This window comes from Zalophus californianus, chromosome 1 (assembly GCF_009762305.2).
Source record: "Zalophus californianus isolate mZalCal1 chromosome 1, mZalCal1.pri.v2, whole genome shotgun sequence".
Lineage (NCBI taxonomy): Eukaryota > Metazoa > Chordata > Mammalia > Carnivora > Otariidae > Zalophus > Zalophus californianus.
In genome coordinates, this window is record NC_045595.1 from 52,590,601 (window position 1) to 52,611,207 (window position 20,607).

At 44.4% G+C, this 20,607-nt stretch overlaps 1 long non-coding RNA gene across 1 annotated transcript in view; it reads left to right on the forward strand.

The window, feature by feature from the left end:
- LOC113918882 overlaps positions 1-20,356 on the forward strand; it is a 28,001-nt gene extending 7,645 nt beyond the window's left edge. The window contains exons 2-5 of the long non-coding RNA XR_003518711.2: positions 3,497-3,627; positions 9,032-9,115; positions 10,211-10,317; positions 20,062-20,356. This is a non-coding gene — a long non-coding RNA (uncharacterized LOC113918882). The remainder of the gene's footprint in view (positions 1-3,496; positions 3,628-9,031; positions 9,116-10,210; positions 10,318-20,061) is intronic.
- The last annotated feature ends 251 nt before the right edge of the window (positions 20,357-20,607 follow it).

Genomic DNA, 20,607 nt, shown 5'->3' on the forward strand with positions numbered 1-20,607 from the left:
TATCAAGATAGCTTTGACGAGAGTCAGGATTTTTGTTGGGCAGCTACTGTTTTAACAGTGGATTCTGTGATACTTCCAAGAGTTAAGGAGAGATTCCTGATCATGGCCTCATTTACATTTACTTCTAATCAGGCAAGTATTGCCCGGTCAAAGCAAGGGAATCCTGAGTTATGCATGCCTCCTGGCAATTCCTAACTCCTTGGTGTAAATCCAGGAGAGTTGGCCACTCAGGTGTCTCTGTTTGTTTTGGGGCAGTTAGGGACACAAATAACCTGGGAGGCATTGTCCAGTTATATCTCAGCCATGTAGGCATTCACAGGTCCACGGAGAATGATAACTACTGCGTACAAAGGCAATCCCTGTTGGGGCACAAACTGCTTCCTGCTAAAATGACATTGTTTATGGACAGACAAGTTTTTGATGACAAATCCAGCAGTCTGGGAGGTAAAGGCTATGCCTCTCAGCAGTGACCTGGGAGAGTTTCATGAGGGTGTTACCTTTCCAGGCCAGTGCCAAAGTAAAGGAAAGAAAGGGAGGAACAGAGGGTTTCATGTTTAGTTAAAGTATGAAGTCTTTATCTGGCATCTTGGGAGGAGGCAGTCTACCTCCGTCACCTCCTTCTCCTGGTCAGTTGGATTTGGAGGTCTCCAGTGTTTGCACAGGACAGAGCCTTCAGCTGTGAGATGGGGACTCAAGGTTCAAGCCCCTGAAGTTTGGCTGCCGTCTGGGTAGTGAGGAGGACCCGGAAGAGTCCTTTCCAAGGAGATTCAAGGGCTGTCTTTGTTCTTAAGTGACTTCAAATCAGAAGGGTGGGAGAGAGTTAGAAATGATAGTTTAATGCATCATAACCAGATATTTTAAGAAACTAGAAGAATTCAGAGTCCAGTCCAGTTGAAAGATACTCAGGACAATTAACAGTATTAGAATCTAATAGCTATAAAGGTATAAACATAATTTTTCTTCCTATAATTATCCCCGGTTTTTTTAAAAAGATAATCACAGTGAAACATTCGTTTGTGTTAAACTTCGCCTAATCATAAGTGCCGCGAGAATAGTGATTGACCATAAAAGCTCTTTTATTTTTTTTTTTTTTGAGACAGAGCACAAGTGGGGAGGAGGGTCAGAGGGAGAGGGAGAAGCAGACTCCCCGCTGAGCAGGGAGCCCGATGCGGGCCTCGATCCCAGGACCCTGAGATCATTGACCTGAGCCGAAGGCAGACAGTTAACCGACTGAGCCACCCAGGCGCCCTCAAAAAAAAGCTCTTTTGAAGACTGTTTTGCTAGAACCTTGTGAGCAAGGTACCAGGTTGATTATTCCAAAAGGTTTTATTGGCTCCATAAAATCAATCTTAAAATGGGGACTGCGGACTGGAACTGAGGAATTGTGGACTGACCCAAAGGCCAGGGATTGGGTTCCGGATGGAACTGTCTGCGAACGAGTTGACGCATTAAACTCTGGACTGGAAAGTCAATTAGATTGGGAGTTTAATGCAAAGAGAGCAGAGCTCAAAACCAAGAGGGATTTACTCATGGCCCTCAGAAGTGGCAAGGAAGGCAGTGATCTCAAAAGGGTTTACAGAGTACCATGCCTGTATTTCTCACTGTCCCCAAATGCCATCAGAAGGTCACTTTGGATCCCATAGCTACCAACCAAATCTGTTAAAAAACAAATTCAACTGAATAAATTTAAAGATTAAATTGGCTTTATTCAGTGGTTTGTGAATCACATTGCATCCCTTCTATCAGTAGAAAGAAGCTCCAGCAAAGCTGTAAAAAGGAAGTTTTTAATGACAGAAGGGGAGAGAATGGAGGAAATTATTAGCAAAGAATGCATTGTTTCAGGCAAGGTCACCCTCCTGAGGAGAATGGAAGGGGTCTATCAGATGGATTTTTCTCACGAGTGCTGACCAGATAATTCCATGTTGACTGGTTAAAGGTTACATTTGGGGGCCGGGGTGGTTGTGGAAACTGCAGTTAGATGAGGTACTAAGTCTTGGTTTGCTGATGTGGAGTTAAGCACAAGTGACTCCCTTTTGGGCCTGTTTGTCTCCTTTTTAACACCCCCTTCTAGAAAAGAGAATAATTTTAAAAATAAAAAAGATCCTGCTGTAATACCATAGAGTTCAATTATATTGCTCTAACTGATTACAGCTCAGTTATATTGCTATGATTGGTAGACAGAGAGATTAAAGAAGAAAGAATCCTTAGCCATTATTACCCCACCAAGATGGTGACTTTAGTCAGCTTCAAACTGTTCTGTTTTTTCACACCTGTGACCTGTTGGTGTGCTCAACCACTGTGTGAAGTGGGTTCCAGGCATTCCCCCAATTTACAGATGAGGAAATTGAGGCCCAAAGGGCTTAAGCGGGTTTTCCAAAGACACCCAGCTAGGAAGCGGTGGGGACAGGGTTCAAACCCAGCCTGAATCCCACGCTCATTCTTTTGTCCACCGCACATGACTTGGCTCCGTGTTAAGTGCTTTGGCAATCATTGCTTCACTTAATCCTCATGATGGTCTTGCAGTAGGGGGGCATTATTTAATCCCATTTTACAGTGAAAGCAACAGAAACGGAGCGAGGAGGACACTTGCTGCGTCACATGGCAAGCAGCATCTGTCCATCAAGAAAATCCCAAGACGTCCACTTTGCTTCCCACGAAGAATGATAGCCATGCCCTTCTAGTGCGGGCGCTGGGCTTGTCTCCTCAGCCTGGAGCTGCACAGATCTGAGCTGTGGAGGTGCCTGTGGAAGCTGCCTGACTGATCCTGGATCTGGGATGGGGGCGCATCAGTAACTTCACAGCTCAGCTAGCTGGTGCGGCCTGGGGACTTACCCACCACCACACAGGGGAAGACGGACTCAACCTGACCCACCACCTTTCTTTCTCCCATTGTCAGGTCACTGGATCCTCCTAAATTTCCCATCTTGCAGATGAATAAACTGAGGCCCACAGAGAGAAAAGCACTCACCCAAAGCCACATGGCTTATTGAGCAGGGATCCCAACACAGCGCTGTCCAGCAAGCTGGGCTCCCTCCTCTGCTCCAGATACCCCAGTTCTTGAGGCTAACCCCATTCATGGTGGTCTACGAAGGCCCTGAAAAATTAAAAAAAAAAAAAAATCAGAGTTACCTACCTGGGGCCTTCTCTTTCTCTTTTCTTACTGCTCAGTCCTCCCCAGGCTTAGTGCCAGGCTGGGGCTCCACACCACGGCTATCTTTGCCCAGTTCTGTGCCCTCCAGATCACACACGCCTTGCCCTTTTCCTGGCCTCCCTTTCTAAGATGCGACCCTGGGGAGAGCAAAGCAGATAGACAAGGTCAGGCACCAGAGGCTTGAAAATCTTTGAGGTCTTGCCAAGGAAAATGTCAAACTTTTTAAGGAGAAAATTGTCTCCCACACACGCCAGACCGAATTCCCACCTCCCTGCCACTTACATGCCTAAAAGGATATGTCCTTTTAGGAAATAAAGGATTAATTTTTCCATATTTGCTTAAAAGGTACGGTGAGATGTGGAGAGGAATTTGGCCAGAGAAGTAGAAGATTTGGTTTGGATCCTTGTTCTGGTCGGACAAAGCTGTGGGACCTTGAGCTACTCACTTTCCTTCTCTGGGCCTCATGTAACAAATAAGTAAGTTGAAAAGATGATCTCAAGCTTTCCTCCATTCAGCCCTGACATTCTGTTCATTGAAATTTAACATGACTTATATTTGCTTTGCTTAAAATAAGTTGGCCTTTGTCCATCCACTGGAGACTGGATACAGAGAGGTACAGTGATACAATGGAATACTATTCAGCAATAATTTAAAAAATGGCTACAAATAAATGCAACAACATGGATGAATCTCAGAAAAGTATGGTATTGAGCTATCATATCCAGTGAAAAAAACTGCACACAAAGGACCATGGATTACATGAGCTTATTATATAAAGTTCAAAAACAGATAAAGCTTGGGGAATAGGGGTCACTTTGGGGGTGAGGAGGGTGGTTATTGAATACAAAGGAGCACAGGGAGATGACTTGTTCTACACCTTGATCTGGATGGGGAAGGGGAGCTGGGGTTACATCAATTTAAACGGGTAAACATTTATCAAGTTGTATACCTAAGATGTATGCATTTTCCTGTACTTTAATAATAACTCAATATATATAATTACATAAACCACAATATATAAACATTTACATATAAAAATATAAAAGCCTGAATTTTGCTTCTAGAACTATACAGAATTAAAACCACTAGAAGTATCCAAATGCCAAGTTTTCACAAAACAATTGACAAAGTATACACATGAGTGTGATCATGCCCTCAAAGGAAGAAAAATGATCTGATCCTTCTTGATAAAAATTTCTTGGTGTGACCGAGCTTTGGAAAATGCCACTGTATCCAAGAGGCAGGAGGAAGAAGAAAAAAAAGTTTCGGGTTTGAGGAAGTCTGTTTAAGGCCCAGGGCAGCCAAATCCGTGCCACGTGGTGCAGAAGCACGTGGGAATATGGCCAGAGAACAGTTTTCCGGATGTAATCACCACCCGGCCCTGCTCACAGAAGTGTTTGGGACGTCAACGTGTCTGGTCTCAGGCCTCGCCCAGCTGCAGGCCTTTGAGCCCCTCTGGTGGCTGTCTGCCCGTCACCCCCAGGCTGAGTTTCCATCCAAAGCGTCACAGCAGCTGCCCTGGTTGCACCCTGGGGCCACTCTTGCCCAGTCCTACACGTCTGCTCAGGCTGCTGCCTGCAACAGCACCGTAGACTGGCCAGCTTAAACCACAGAAATGTGACTCCGCATGGTTCTGGGGGCTGGACATCTGAGTCACGGTGTCAGCAGGCTGGATTTCTTTTGAGGCTTGTCTCCTTGGTTTGCAGATGGCCATGCTGTGTCTCTTCACATGGTCTCCCTCTGTGTCTGTGTCCCAGTTTCATCCTTTTATAAGGACACCAGACATCTTCTGTTAGGGCCCATCCGTATGACTTGGCCTTAATGACCTCTTCATTGATTTTAATGACCTCTTGAAAGGCCCTATCTCCCAAAGCAGTCACATTCTGAGTTTCTAGGGGTTCCAACTTCAGCATATGGGGGTAGGGCATGATTCCGCCCATAATACCCGTCAAGGACACTTTCTGCCCACTTGCCCAAGGGAGTCTTCTAAAACACAAATGTGATAGTGTTGCTTCCCACTCAAAGTACTTCATGTCTCCCTGCCATCCTCAGGATACTTTTCAAACCTCTTATCTGGCACAAGGCCCCCTGTGGTCTGGCCTCTGCCTACCATCCCAACCTCATCTCTCACCATTCTCCCCTTGTTTTCTCTGCCCACCCCTGCCTCCGTGTGGTTTCCCTCTTGCCCCAGGGCCTTTGCACAGCAGGTCTGTCTGTCAAATGTGTATGCGACAAAGTCACTCATTGAAGAATTTATTTCTAATTCTCACTTCTGCTGATGAGTTAGAAAAGTTACAAGCCTTTATCAATTCCTCCTCTTTCCCCCAAATCCCTTTATAATTCTGAGTGTGGATTCTGATACTTCCAGGGGCTTTTGTGTTTCAGAGCCTCAGACAGAAATTGACAGGCCTCTGGAAGGGCCCTCACCTACACCAGACTTCAGCTAGACTTCATAAGTCTGTGGAGGGGAGCTGGGGTCAGACTGAGATCCCATTAGGGAGGAAGGGGCAGGGAAGGAAATGGAGGGGTTCTCAGGGTGGTTGTTTTTGCAAGGAGGGAAGAGACATAGTGTCCATGCAGTTGCAGAAAGCCTGGTGAAATAGCCCTGAGACCATGAGTGAATTCCTGAGGGTTTCCACATCCAAGCATGTGGCTGGTGGTGAAGGAAAACTTCGGACCCAGTCGGGGTTGATGGAGCAGAGAAGCAGGCCAAACAGCTGCGTTGGGGAGCAGAGGGAGAAATGGCCACAGTAGCCCTCATGTGGACTAGGGAACAGGCCCCATCCCTGCTTTCCCAGTGGTCTTAAAATGCCCTCATCCTTCATTCTTTTTTGAACCTAAAAAGGGATAGCCTGCAAAAACATAGCTGAGACTGAAGTGCTTGCCAATCTGGTGAGTGTAGATAGAGGGACATCCTTAAGTGACTAAGACAAAATAATATGATTTTTCGTATGTCTGTATGTTGTGGAGTACACTGGTGCCCACCTATAATGGCCAATGTTATGTGTCAACTTGGCTGGACCACAGTGGCCAGACATTTGGTCAAACATTGTTCTGGATGTTTCTGTGAAGGTGTATTTTGGATGAGATCAACATTTAAATGGGTGAACTTTGAGTAAAGCAGATTGCCCTGCATAATGGGGATGGGCCTCATCTAATCAGTTGAAGACTTCAATAGCATAAAGACTGACCTTCCCTGAGCAAGAAGAAATTCTGCCAGCAGGAGGCCTTTGGACTCAAACTGCAACTCTTCCCCGGGTATCCAGCCTGCTGGCTTACTCTGCAGATTTTGGATTTACCACACCGCCACAATTGTATGAGCCAATTCCTTAAAATAAATTTCTGTGTACATATGTACGTGTTCTGTTGCTTCTGCTTCTCTGGAGAACTCTGACTAATACACCACCATACACTTTTTAGCTCCCCCCAGAGAAGACTGCTCATATTCTGGTTAATTCTGTTCATCCTTCATGTCTCTGCTAAGATGGCACTTCCTACAGGAAGTCTTCTCTGGCCACCATCCATCTCACCCCCAAGCTGCGTTAGGTGCCACCTGCGTGTTCCCATAGCAACATGTACATTCCTCATTGTAGAGCTTTCATTTTCCCATGACAGAGCTTTTCAAACTGAGTAGTAGTTTCTGTGTCCCCAGTAGATTATGAGCAGAAGTGAAATCTGTTTTACTAATAGGGCCTGATACATAGTTGCTGAACGACGAATGAGTGAAAAGAATAAGTAAGTGTGCGAATGCTCATATGAATTTCTGTTACTGCTGTTAAATTACCACAAACTCAGTGGCTAAAAACAACATAAATTGATTATCTTACAGTTCTGGAGTTTAGGAGTCTTGACACCAGTCTCCCTGGGCTAAAGTCAAAGTGTCAGCAGGGCTGCATTACTTTCTGTAGGATCTAGAAAGAATCCATGTCTTCACCTTTTTCAGCTTCTTAGAAGCTGCCACATTACTTGGCTTAAGGCCCCTTTTCTCCATCTTCAGAGCTAACAACATTGCATCTCTGACCTGATTCTCAGATTTTTTAAGGACTTTCATGGTTAGGTTGGACCCATCTATATATTCTAGGAGAATCTCTTTGTCTCAAACTCCTTAATTTAATCAATCACATCTGCTGAAGTTCTTTTGCCATGTAGTGCAAGTTACAGGGTCCGGGAATTAGGATGTGGACATCTGGGGAGTGTTCTTCCTACCCCAGTGCTCTCCTGTTACTTCAACAGACTGCTCAGATTTCCCCTCTAGAGTCTCCATCTCCTCTAAGAAGCATTGGGACACGGTTCAATGCACCCATCTGACAAATGGGAAAACGGGCCCTGGAGAAAAGGGCATTTTTGGAGTGCTTACTGTGTGCCAGGTACTGTGCTAAGAGCCTCTCATGGTTTGTCTTCAAACAACCCGAGAGGAATGTGTTATTGTTGTATATATGACACTACTGAAGGACTCTTCAACTTCAAAGGAAAGAAAATCCAACCCAAACTGGCTTTAGCAAAAATCAGTGATTAAAAACCCTGAAGAGAAGTTCAGGTCCAGCTGGGTCCTGGTGTTCAGAGGATGTTATCAGACACCTTCCACTCTATCCCATGGCTTTGGGTTGGCTCCTTTCTCAGTCAAATGCTCCTTTCATGGAAGCAAAATGGTCGAGCAGTCCAGAGTGCAAACCTTCCCTGGACACCTCACAAACCCCTGTGGAAAGAGCTGTTTCTCAACACTTCCAACAGAAGTCCTGGAATCGAGGTCCATTGAACCTTCAGGGGTCCAGCATCCATCTCTGCACAATAAGGCAGGGCCTGAGGTTGGAATACGCTTGTAGGCCAGGGCTGAAATACATGCCCAGGTTGAAGGCCAGCCTTTCCCAAATATAGGGCCTGGGTGTGAAGGGGCTACTCTCCAGAAGAAGCCGGTGACACTACCAGAAGTGACGATGCCTGTGTGTCAAGGAGGAAAACCCTCACTATCAGGAAAAAATACTGATTATCATCATATCCATTTTATAGGGGTGGCAACTGAGGCACAAAGTGGTTTGGTAAAATGCTCTAGATCACAGAGCTAGTAAGTTGCCATGCCAGGACTCAAGCCCCAATCCCCTCCCCCTGCGGGGAGCAGTCCTGAAACTCAGGGCAGGGTCCCTGCACACTTGGATCTCCCTCACTTGGTCTGAACTCCCAGACTCTATCAAGAGACACACTTCACTTGTTAGCTACCTCCGTGGACCTTGAGATCAGGCTGAGACTGTGCTGCCTGTCCCTGATATTTATGACCTGTAAGTGCCTCATCTTCTGCAGAAGCACCTCTAATAAGGGGAGGAAATAGGCACCGACCATCAGCCCCTTTGAAGTCATCTCTAATGGAAAATTCTACATGTGTTTTCATCCCATCTCATCGGGATTTCTAAACAATGGACACAGCTTACTGGCAAAGGCTCTACCTCAAGGAAAACTGTCTTTCCAAGGAAAGGGAGGCCGGATGGAGGGGACAATGTGGGTGCTCATAAAAGAGATGAGTCTTCTGGGAGGTGTAAGAAATAGCTGAGAAAAAATAACCAAGTCTTTGTGGGGCAGTTCCTGGAACTGGGGCCGGAAACTGAAAGGACAAGGGTCCCCTCCCAGAGGGTGAAGAGTTCCATTAGGATAAATAAGGAGGATGAGCAGGACCCCCTAGCGCAGGTGGTGAACCTAGGAAAGCTGCCCCTCCCCCACCGCAGGGATGACAGGACCAAAAATACATTGTTCCAGAAGAGGAAAGGGGCAAAGAGCAAATATTTGTCAAGGGCTTGCTGTGTGCTAAGCATGAGCCTCACTGCTCCCAGTCATCATTCTGAGCAGGCGCATTAATTTATCCCTTTAATTTTTTTTTTTTTTTTTTTACAGAGAGGGAAGCTGAGGCTCAGAGAGGTAAGGCAACTCACCCAAGAGCACACAGCCAAGAAGTGGCAGAGTGGGATTCAAAACCAGGTCTATCTGATTCCAAAGTCAATGTTCTTCCCTCCATGATGTACATTCAATAGGCTATTAGAGAAGATGTGGACTTCCCAAGAACATTTTAAACTCACTGTTTCTGGCAAGCCCCCATCAAAAGCAGAGTCCTAGGTTGAATGGACCAGATGATGCTTAGTGGTCAATGCTCAACTTCTTAGAAGCACATGATAGAGAAATGTCAGGGGGTGGAGTGGGGACAGGTCACTGAAGGCTCTCCTGTCTCCAATAGGTACCCATAAAGATCACCCACGTGCATGGCAGGAAGGCAGAATGATGTGCCAAGCTGGTAAGACCAGATGATTGGTAGCCACTGTCCCAGTTTCTTGAAGGGTTCCCCACCCTACCCAGCCAAACTTTCCTTAGGAACCCCAAACTTTCCAGGAACTAAAGGGGGCCTCCAGGACCCAGCTGCTCTGACAGCTTCTTTCTGGCTATTAAGGATTTTTTATATTGCTCTTGCTTAAATGCATTGACTTTTGATTCTCACCCTGCCCTGGTCCCCAAAAGAGTTGAATTTACAGTAGGCAGGGCATGCACATTTGCAGTCCTAAGTGCCACTTCTCATGCATGTAAGAAGTAGTCACTATTTCTTACTGCCTATTTTGTGAACTCACAGAAGCCCTGGGCAATGGGTATTTTACCCCTTTAATAGGTGCTGTTGGGGCCCCAGTCAGGTCTCCACAACCAGGCCAGCATGCCCACTCACCAGTTGTGTGTTGGCTGCCAAGAGCTCAAAGCTGCCCTCCTTCTCTGGAAAATTGCCCTAGGTTGACAGGAGCCTCACTAGTTGATTACATCCCTCCAAGAGCATCCCACAGTCAGTGCTGAAAGGGGGTGCAAAAGGCTGGCTCCCCATCTCATCTGGAGCTGTGAACAACTTTGTAGTGTGATTGATCCCACAGCCCCCAGTGGATCAGGCTGAGGCTGGACCTAACCTGGGATCACATTCCCCCTTGGCTCCTCCCTATTCCCTATCTGTTTCCCTCACCCCAAAAAGGTTTTTCCTAAGGGTACTCCCTCAATAAATCACATGCACCCAAAGCCCTAAAACACCCCTACCTTATTTTACAGAACAAGAAACTAAGGCTTACCTATGATGACCCCAATTTGGTCTGTCCCCAAAGTTCAAGCCGTTTCTGCCTCTTCCATCCTGTCTGGACAGAGTGGGCAGCAAACAGGTCAGGAGCGGAAATCCCAAGTCCCCAAAGGGATGGGCAGCTTTTCCTCCCTCAGCAGCAGCCCTGGGCTGCCTTGGCAGCAACAAGGCTCCTGTCACCTCCCCCACACTGAGTCATCACCCATGCAGAGCGGTAATAAATCATAGAGCAGGACTGGGAAGGTGGCTGGCACTCAAAATGAGATTTCTCAGAAGCCTCAGTTCTGCTCAGTTCAGGAAAGCAGGGTTTGGGGCTGCGGGTGGGCTGGGGGAGGGATGGCTCCCCTTCACTCCTGGTTCACCCAGGGCTGGAGACTAGAGGCCCAGGGGCTCCTGTCCCTCCAGCTGAGCGTCTCCTCAGGGACACACTCTCTGTGGCATTAAAGGAAGGACGGGGCAGAGGGTAAAGCCCAGATCCTAGGAGCTAAGCTGACACAGCCGCCAAAGCCGTACAGCAGGGTAGAGGCAGACAGTGTCCCTGGAACACACCAGAGTCTAAGCCACACCCCTGCTTAGACACCCCCCAGGGCCCCAGGGCCCCAGACCACCAGAGGCAAACTCTGGAACTCTGAATTCTTGCCTCTTCCAATTTGGCTCTAGACACCTGCCTTCTAGTCACCACTTCTGCCTCTCACCTTTTTCATTTCTTTTAATTGAAGAAAAATCTACACACACTGAAATGCACAGATCTTGGGTGTACCAATAAACAGAGGTGGGTAAATGTATATACCCATGTAATCAACACAATTCTCAGCATACAGAACATTTCCATCACCAGAAAGTTTTTTCATGTTCCTTTGCAATTAACCCCCATAGGCGATCACTGTTCTGATTCTATCACCTTGAATTAGATGTACCTGTTCTTGAAAATCATATAAATGGAATCACACAGTATGTACTTTTGGGGGTCTGGCTTCTTTCACTCAACATCATGTCTGTGAAATTTATCCATACTGGGCAGTTGTGCATTTCTTTCCATTACTAAGCGGTATTCCATTATGAATACATAATTTGTTTATCCATTCTCCTTTTGATGGCCATTTGGGTTATTTCTCCTTCTTGGCTTATGAATAGACTGCTATGAATATTCTTGAACAAGTCTTTCTGAGGGCATTTGTTTTCATTTCTTGAGGATTAATAACTAGGAGTGGGGTGGGTGGGTTGTGGGTTAGTAGATACTGTTTAACTTTGTAAGAAACTAACAAACTGTTCTCCAAAATGGGTGTACCATTTTACACTCCCACTGGCAATGTCTGACATCTCGAGCTGCTTTATGTCCTCATAAACATTTGGCATTTAGGTGCTGTTAATTTTAGAAGTGGAATTTCCCTGTTGACTTAGGAAGTTGAGCACTTTTTCACATGCTCATTGGCCATTAGGATATATTATTCTACGAAGTATCTGTTAAGTCTTTTGCCTATTTTTAAAAAAGCTTTTTTTATTATTTATTTTTGTTAACCATTTTTATTTATAAATTGAAAAATACTCTACGGCTCATCCTGTCTTAGGAATAATTAGAAATTCATTTATTTGTTCTATGATACATATAACACGTTCTCAGGTTGGGGCTTGCTTTATTCTGTAGCTAAGGTCTCTTCTAGGGGATGTCCAGTTACTAGAAGATGGAACCTCTCTGGGGAACCTCTGGCAGAGAGGATGGAGGTCATACTGTATCCTTGGTTGGTACAATTACATCTTAAATCTCCATGGAGAGCACTGGATTTCACCTTGTGCATGTACTTTTTTCTAGCTCATTGATTGAATATTTTAATACTATGTAATCAAATTTATAAACATTGAATCAATCATCTTCTGTTGAGATAACTTAACTATTGGCTTCCCATCCAGCATCTATTTCCCCCTTCCTTCCTAATTCTTACTATGTTTAGTACTCATTCTTTTCCCCATTCAGCCATTTGCTGCAGGGAAGGTTGATAGCACCCCAAGACCCAGGCTGGGCCTCAGGGACATGAAAGTAATAGTATTCCTGATTGTAGTGACTAGCTTAAGATGGACACACGAGCTACCTCTGGCCATGAGATGTGTAGGCAGGTCTGTTGGGGACTCTGGGGGAAAGTTTCCTCTTTCTTAAGAGCAAATCTTAGGATGAGCTCTCTTTTCTGCCTCAGGACATTGTTTTGTCCAGATGTGATGCCTGGAGTCACTTGAAATTGCTTACTACCAGTCTGAAAAAAATCTGGCACTGAGGACTACCGAGCAGAGAGATTTACCAAAATCTGAGTCCTTGACACCAACATTCAGCTACTGAATCAATCAATCTGGAGGGCTCCTTCTACCTCTGGACTGAAAGCTTCCTGAGTCAATAACCTTCCTTATTGATTAAACTAGTGGAAGTTGTATTTGTGTTACCTGCAGCTAAAATCCTCCTAACACAAATGCTCTGTGTATGCTGTTCTTTTAATTATTTTATTAAACTATATAACAAAGAACAAAGTATACAGTTCAGTGATTTTAGTATATTCATAAGGCTGTGCAACCACCTCTGCTATTTAATTTCAGAACATTTCATCACTCCAAAGGGAACCCTGTACCTATTAGCAGTCACTCCCCGTTCCCCTCCCCCAGCAACATCTGGCAATCATTAATCTACTTACTGGTCTGGCTCTATGAATTTGCCCATTCTGGAAATTTTCTTATATATGGAATCATACAATATGTGGCTTTGTATGTTTGGCTTCTTTTGCTTGGCATAATGTTTTCAAGATTCATCCATGTTTATAGCTTCATTCCTTTTTATGGCTGAATAATATTCCATTGTATGGATAGACCATATTTGTTTATCCATTCATCAGTTGGTGGACGTTTGGGTTGTTTCTACCCTTTAGATCTTATGAATAATGCTGCTATGAATATTTGTGCACAATTTTTGTGTGAACATATGTTTCTAGTTCTCTTGGGAATATACCTAGGAACGGTATTGTTGGGTCATATGATAACTCTGTGTTTAAATTTGGAGGAACTGCCAACCTGTTTTCTACAGCTTGCACACTCTGACATTCCCACTAGCAAGGTGTAAGGGGTCTAGGGGCTTTACATCCTTGCTAACTAACATTTGTTATTGTTGCTTTTTTTTTTTTAATTCTAGCCATCGTAGTAGATGTGATGTGGTACCTCATTGTGATTTTGATTTGCATTTCCAAATGATTAATGATGTTGAGCTTCCATGTGTTTACTGGCACTTGTACATCTTCTTTGGAAAAATGTCTGTTCAAATCCTTTGTCCGTTTTTAAATTGGGTTATTTGTCCTTTTTTTTTTTGCATTTATTTATTTGAGAGAGAGACAGAGAGCACGTGCGCACAGTGGGAGAGGGGCAGAGGGAGAGAGAGAATCTCAAGCAGCCTCCCTGCCAAGCACGGAGCCCGATGTGAGGCTGGATCCCAGGACCCTGAGACCATGACATGAACCAAAATCAAGAATCAGACACTCAACTGACTGAGTTACACAGGTTCCCCTGGGTTATTTGTCTTTTTATTGTTGAGTTGTAAGTGTTCTTTATGTGTTCTGAATATTAGACCTTTATCAGAGATATGATTTGCAAATATTTTCTCCTATTCTGTGTGTTGTCTTTTTCACTTCCTTGATGGTGTCCTTTAAAGCATAAAAGTGTTTAATTTTGATGTCCAATTGATCTATTTTTTATTTTGTTGCTTGTGTTTTTCATGTCATAGCTAAAAACATTGTCTAATCCAACTACAAATAACACCCATGTTTCCTCCAAGAGTTTTGTAGCTTTGGCTCTTATACTAAGGTCGCTGATTCAATTTGTATGTGGCTATCCAGTTCTCCTACTACCTTTTGTTGAAAAGACAATTCTCCACCTGGCTTGGTACTCTGTCGGAAATCAATCAATCATAAATGCAGGGGCTTATTTCTAGACTCTCAGTTCTATTCCAGATGGATATATCTATCCTTATGCCAGTACCACAGTCTTGATTACTGTAAGTTTGAAGTAAGTTTTGAAATTGGGAAGTATGATTTCTCCACCTTTGTTGTTATTTTTGAAGATTGTTTTAGCTATTCTGGCTCTCTTGCATTTCCACATGAATTTTAGGATCAGCTTATCAATTTCTGCAAAAATAAAAAAGGGACAACTCTAATTTTAATAGAGAATGCATTGTATCTGTAGCTAAATGTGGGCAGTATTGCCATCTTAATATTAAGTCTTACCCATGAACACAAATGTCTTTCCATTTATTTAGGTCTTTTTTAGTTGCTTTCAAAGTACTTTGTAGTTTTCCATGTAAAAGTCTCTCACCTCTTTTGTTAAATTTATTCCTAAGCATTTTAATCTTTTGATTGTAAACGGAATTGTTTTCTTGTTTTCATTTTTTGGATTATGCAATGCTAGTACATAGAAATATAGTTGATTTTTGTACATTTATCTTGCATTCTGCAACCTTCCTGCACTCAGTTATTGGCTCTAATTTTCCTTCCTTCCTTCCTTCCTTCCTTCCTTCCTTCCTTCCTTCTTTCCTTTTTTTGTGATTTCTTCTTCTTCCTCTTCCTCTTTTCCTTATTCTCTTCCTTCTTCTTTCTGGTGTTTATCCCTTAGGATTTTCCATATTCATGATTATGTCTCCTGCAAATGGACAGTTTTCTTTCTTTCCAATGTGGAGACTTTTCTTTTTCTTGCCTAATTTTCCTGGCTAGAACCTACAGTACAATAGTGAATGGAAGTGATGAGAGTACATATGCTTGTCTCATTCATGATCTTAGAGGGAAAGCTTTCAGTCTTTCACCAATAAGTATACCATTAGCTGTGGCTTCTTCATAGTTGTCCTTTAGCACGTTGAGAATGTTCATTTCTATTCCTCATGGGTTGAGAATTTTTTATCATGAGTAGGTTTGGGTTTTGTCAAATGCTTTTTCTGCAACTATTGAGATGACCATGGGATTTTTATTTATTGTTCTATTGATATGATTAAATGATTTTTGGATGTTGAACTAACCTTGCCTTTCTGGGATAAATCCAACTTTGTCATAGTGTATAATCCTTATAGGTTGCTGGATTTGGTTTACTAGTATTTTGTTGAGGATTTTGCATCTTTATCCACAAAGGATGTTGGTCTGTGGTTTTCTTATGTCTTTTTCTGGCTTTAGGTATCAAAGTAACATTGGCAATTTTTTATTCTGTAAGGTTGGTAATAATGCCCCCTCTTTCATTCCTGATTTTAGTAATTTGAATCTTCTCTCTTCTGTTCCTGATCATCTAGCCAAAGGTTTGTCAATTTTGTTTATCTTTTCAAAGAAACAATTTTTGGTTGTTTTAATTTTCTCTATTGTTTTTCTGTACTCTTTTCATTCATTTCCACCATGATCTTTATTATTTTTTTCCTTTTGCTTGCTTTAAGTTCAGTTTGCTCCTCTTCTAGTTTCTTAAAGTTATTAATTAAAGTTGGGTTATTTATTTGATGTCTTTCTCCTTTTTTATAGGTATTTAGAGCTGTGGTGATTTTCTAATTTCATTCCAGTGTGGGCAGAGAACACACTTTATATGATTTCAGTCTTTTAAAATATATCAAGTCTTGAATTTTATTGAGACTTATTTTATGGCCCAGTTTATGATCCATCTTAGTGAACACTTCATGTACCTTAAAAAAAAAGGTATTCTGCAATTATTTGGGGTAGTGCTCTTAAAATGTCAGTTAGATCAAGGTGATTGACAGTGTTCAAAGTTTCTATATCCTTCCTGATTTTTGTCTATTTTTTCTTCAATTACTGAGGTTGTTACCTTGCCAAACATGATGATAGATTTGTCTATTCTTCCCTTAAGCTATGAGGTTTTGCTTTATTTATTATGAAATTCTGTTATTAGGTGCTTATACATTTAAGATTAAATTGGCTCCCTTGTCCTTATGAAAAGTCTCTCTTTATCTCTGATTGCTCTCCTTATCTTAAAGTTAGTTTTGTCTGTTATTTACATATCACCAGCTTTGTTTAGCTTACCATTGGGGTGGTATATCTTTTTCTGTCTTTTGTACTAGGACATGGCCCCAGTGCTTGATCTTTACTCTTAAGGTGTGGCCTTTCTGAGCTGTCAAGTGAATGTCCAAGATACTCAGTGAGGTCTGTCCACTCAGACTGGGATGGAACTCCATTAGGTGACCACCAGTGTCTTCATTCTCTGCTGGGCCTTTCAGAGTCTCCCTGCACATGTGCACTCCAGCCCTTGGCCAAGGACCTACCAGAAACCCCCACATGAACTTCTCCCCCTGCCATCCTCCCCTGCATAAATCCCTCCCCTCTGGCACTCTGCCTTGCAAATGTCAACTACTTCAGCAGATTCAAACTCTGCTCTCTGCCACCATCTTATATTGTGATCTGGAAAGTACCTCTAGGCTAAACATCAGGGTAAACATGAGGATTCACTCATGTGTTTGCCTTCTTTCCATCTGGTTGTTGCCTTTTTCATGGATGAAAGTGAAATTCCCATCCTTACTTCCTTTAATTTCATAAATTAAAATGCACACAGTAAAAAAGTAAAAGTGTTTAGGAGCCTTGTTGCCTCATCTGTAAAATAGGCGCAACAATACTTACCTCAGTGGTTATGTGCATTGGGATTCCACTCAGGCACATGACACAAAATGGATGCTGAATATATGACCATACTAGGCAAATTTTTACCTAGCACTTCCCATGTGCCTGCATCACAGACAACCCTTTGTAAGCACAATCTCCTCTAGTCCTCACAATACACCCCACCAGGCAGGTGCCATTGTCAGCTACATTTTACAGATGAGGAAATTAAGGCTTAGAGAAGTAATGTGATTTTGCCCAAAGTGACCCAGCTAATTAGTTACAGAACAGACGTCAATCCATATAGATCCAACCCAGAACCTGAGCTCTTAACCATACTCTCCCCCTTTCCACAGCCTTTCTCAGGGGTTTCCTCTCTTCTCCTGCCCCTCAAAAAGCAGGAAGTGCGTTACCTAGAGGTCAGGGACCTGGCTATTGATGATAAATGGCTTTTCAACTCTATTATTTACTGACTATATGGCATTGAGCAAGTTATTCACCCATTCTGAGCCTCAGTTTCTGTAGTCATTTCCCAGGGCTGCTGTAATGAATTACCACAATCCAGTGGCTTAAAATAACACACAATTATAATCTCACAGTCTGTAGCTCAGAAGTGCAAGGGGCTCAGTTGGGTATGGTGCTTGGAGTCTCACAAGCCTGCAGTAGAGGTGTTGGCCAGCCCCAGCGCTTAGCTGGAGCTCTGGAGAAGAACCCACTTCAGAGAGGAGTCGGGCTGTAGGCAGGGTCCAGGTCCTGTGGCTGGAGGACTGAGGTCCCTGTTACCTTGCTAGCTGTCAGCTGGGAGCCAGCCTCTGCCCCTATGGGCCACAAGCACTGCTTCTCAAGTGAGGCTAGTCTCTCCCGTGCTTGGACCTCTCCAGCTGCTCTTTCTGTTGCTTCCTTCTCACTCCAGCTTGGGGAAGTCCTCTGCTTTTGATAGCTCGTATAATTAGATTGGGTCTGCCACATAATCTCCCTGTTTTAAGATCTGTAAGTTTAATCACATCTGCGAAGTCCTTTTGCCATGTAATGTAGCATATCCCCAGGCTCTTGGGATTGGGCCACTGACTTCTTCGGGGGGCTGTTCTGCCTTCCCTGGTTGCTTTTATTCCTTCATTCAACACACATTTGTGAGCTATGTAGCAGATACTGTGGGTGCTGTCAGGGCAGGCCCAGCCCAGCTCCACATTGCTGGTGCCTGCAGCACCTGGCTACAAGCTTCCTGCAGATGCCAGAGTGATTTCACGGAGCCCATCCAGTAGGACAGAAGCGCTAGGGAGCTCTCACCCACCCAGGAGCAACCCTCAACCTATGGCTGGTGGAATTAGTGGATAAGCCCCCAACTCCATCACCCTTCAGATGGGGTAACTCAGAAGAGTGTGGCCATACCGGCTCTCGGCAGGGTTCATCTCCAGTTGCTCATACTGGTAACTCAACAGAGCACACTTTCCCGGCGGCCTCCCTCTTCTGCCTCACTCCCTCCTCCCTGCCTCAGATCTCACCAAACAAACTATTTCTGCTGGTACGCTTGTCTCAGGATCTCCTTCTGGGGTTGACCAAGATCAGCACTTGCCACATGACAGACACCATTCCTGGCCACATGATTATCTCCGTTTATGGATGAAGAAACTGAGGCACAGAGGGAGTGGTTTGCCCACACAGTTGGCAACTGGCAGGCAGGGTTCAAACCTAGGCAGCCCAGTGGCAGGGTCCCCGCTCTCATTAGACCATACTGGCTTTTCCCTCAGCCATAAATCGAAAGCCATGTTCCCCATGTCATAGCGTCACTGTGAGGATTAAATGAGATAGTGCTTGTAAAGGCTTCGTTATAATACTGGTACGCAGTGAGCACTCAGTAATTGGCCACCTAAAACAACAACACCTCTGCTAATAGTAATAATGCCTCAGCCCCAACTCTGAGGCCACAGCCTGGGCCAGTGTCTGGCCAGTTTAAGGGGGACCAGGTCACTCTACAGGCAGGTCCATTATCCAACAGGGACTAAATAGCCCAGCTAAGTGCAGAGGAAGGTGGTAGGTGTTATTATAGCAACTGATGAGCCTTTCTGTGTCCTCACAGCCAAGTGGGCGGTGGAGCAGGGGAAGAAGAAGCTCCTCAAAAGAAGCCAGCAGGAAGCGAAGGGGGGCAGACCAAGGGAAGCCCCACCTCCCTGCCCCATCCTGACCTGACAGCCATGACTTCGATGCTCTGAGGCTGGCAGGGGGCCAGGCAGGCTGCTTCCCTGCTGGAGCTCTGGGCACCAGGGGTGCTCAGAGGCGGGGGGTGGGGGGGGGAAGCATGGGAGTCATAGCCCTCAGGCCCTCAGTGCTGAGTAACCACAGGCAGTAAGCTTTATGGACACAGGAAGGCAGGTCCTCACCGTGAGTGGAGTGAGTGCTCTAGAAGCACTTGGAATACCAAGAACAGAATCTGGCAGCTCCGCAAAGGGACTGGTCTGGCCCTTGTGGCCCTGGACTGAGGAGCTTGCTAATGGCTAGTGGTGCAGTTACATCCAAACTCAGAAGCCAAGTCGCCTCTCTTCCCTCTCTCCCTCCCTTGCCGGGTATGGTACTGATGCATATCTTTGCATTGTCGTCCTCCATGAATTGTGTGAGTGACCTCACTCCTTCTGTCCTTCCGTCCATCCGTGCATCTACTGAACTCTGCCCTATGCCAGAGAGTGAGCGAGGCATATGGGATTCAGCGGGAAACAAGAGAATCGTGATCTTGGCCTTCTCGAGACTCGTGATCTTATGGGAGAGGCAGACAGTGAGGCAGGCAGACGATGACCATACAGAGAGAAAAACACACAATGTAGGTGGTAGACCAGGGGTTTCCAACTGATGGCCCATGGGATGAATTCACCCCATTGATACGTCATAGCGTCAAAGTACCTTCATAAATATTTCAGTATGTCTCTCTAAAAGATAATGACTCTCTAAAAGAATAAATAACCACAATACCATTATCACACCTAGAAAAAATAACAACTCTTAACAGCACCAAATATTCAGTGTTCAGATGTCCAATTATCTCAAACACTATAAAATGTTTTAAAGATTGTTTACAGATTGCTTCAACCAGGATCCCGTAAGGTTCACATACACTGATTGGTTGATATGTATGTCTCTGAAGACTCTATTAATTTATGGGTCCTCTTTCCATTAATTTCCCCCTTTAGAATGTATTTCTTAAAAAAAAAAAAAAAGCTAGATTGCTTTTTCTATAGAGTTTTCCAGAAAATCAGAGCTTGTGAACTTGGCTGACTGCATCGGAGTGGTGGTGTTCACACATTCCTCTGTCTTCTGAATTTCCTGGAAACCGGTTGTTGAGCAGAGCTGCGCTGTTCGGGACAGTAGCCTCCAGCCGCGTGTGGCTACGGGGCCCTTGGAACGCGGCTCGTCCGAGCCGAGATGTGCTGTACACGTACAACATACACCAGATGTCAAAGACAGAGCATGAAAGAAGGATGGAAACAAGTTCATCGATCGTTTTTTGTACTGATTGTATATTGAGATGATAATGTGTCGGATATGTTGAGTCAAGTAAGATCTATTAAAATTAATTTCGCCTCTTTTTCAGTGCGCTTTCTAGAAAATTTAAAATGACATATGGGACCTGTGTGACTTGCATTTGTGTGTATTTCACTGAATAGTCCTGAGCTAAGGGCTTGATCAGATTTAGGTTCAATTTTCTGGCAATCTCAGGGTGATGCCACGTTCTTCCGTCGGGAGGCACTTAGTGTCTGCTGGCCTCCCTTTTTGTGATGCTTGCG